Here is a 746-nt window from a genome sequence, read left to right as displayed (position 1 = left end):
TTCTACCCTGTTATGCATGCGTTCATGTCTATCTAAGAATCTCACGGAAATTCTTTATCACTAGAGGCAAGCAGAAATTAATTTTCCTTCCGCTCAAGTTTACTTTTAAGTTGTCTCTGTGAAAGTATTTTTAAGATTCGCACAAGCTTGAATCTCTTCTATCTTACGATGTCCTTAGCATTTAAAAGGTTGAAATTGTCGAAAAATACAAATTCTTGTGAAGTACAATTCTAAAAACATTGCTCTATAAGAACTTGCACTTTTCTCCATGCTTGGATGAGTAATAGCGGAATTGTGCTCTTCCTAATTAATCACCAGCTTCCTATCTGTAATTTTACTCCTTTTCGCTAAGCACTTATCATTTTAAGCTGACGAATCGGTGTAATTGTAACTTAATCTCGCTTTAATTGCATCTGCTTTAGGTGAAGCTAACCATCATTTATTAATTTACGTGTAGTGCTTCAGTTAACGGCATATCCTTGTAGCTTTTACATAAAGGACAAACCATGGCCTTGAGGCCTTAGTTATTATCAAATCTTTTATTGACCATTTTTTTTTCGAAAGAAGTACTTATTTTCTGTTGTAGAAAGCCTTGTACTGACCTTTGTACCTTACGCAGGACAAATTCCTTCAGGAATGCGCCTATTGCTGCGCTTATTTAACACATCGATCAAACATTTTTGACTTTTATCTTTAGCCCAGAAATGTCATTTCCTTTCAAGTGTTGCCAAGATATTTTCCAATTT

This window comes from Echinococcus granulosus (assembly GCF_000524195.1).
Source record: "Echinococcus granulosus chromosome Unknown EG_S00003, whole genome shotgun sequence".
In the NCBI taxonomy this organism is placed as follows: Eukaryota; Metazoa; Platyhelminthes; class Cestoda; order Cyclophyllidea; family Taeniidae; genus Echinococcus; species Echinococcus granulosus.
The sequence above is the reverse complement of the archived record's forward strand: the minus strand, read 5'-3'. Positions refer to the sequence as shown.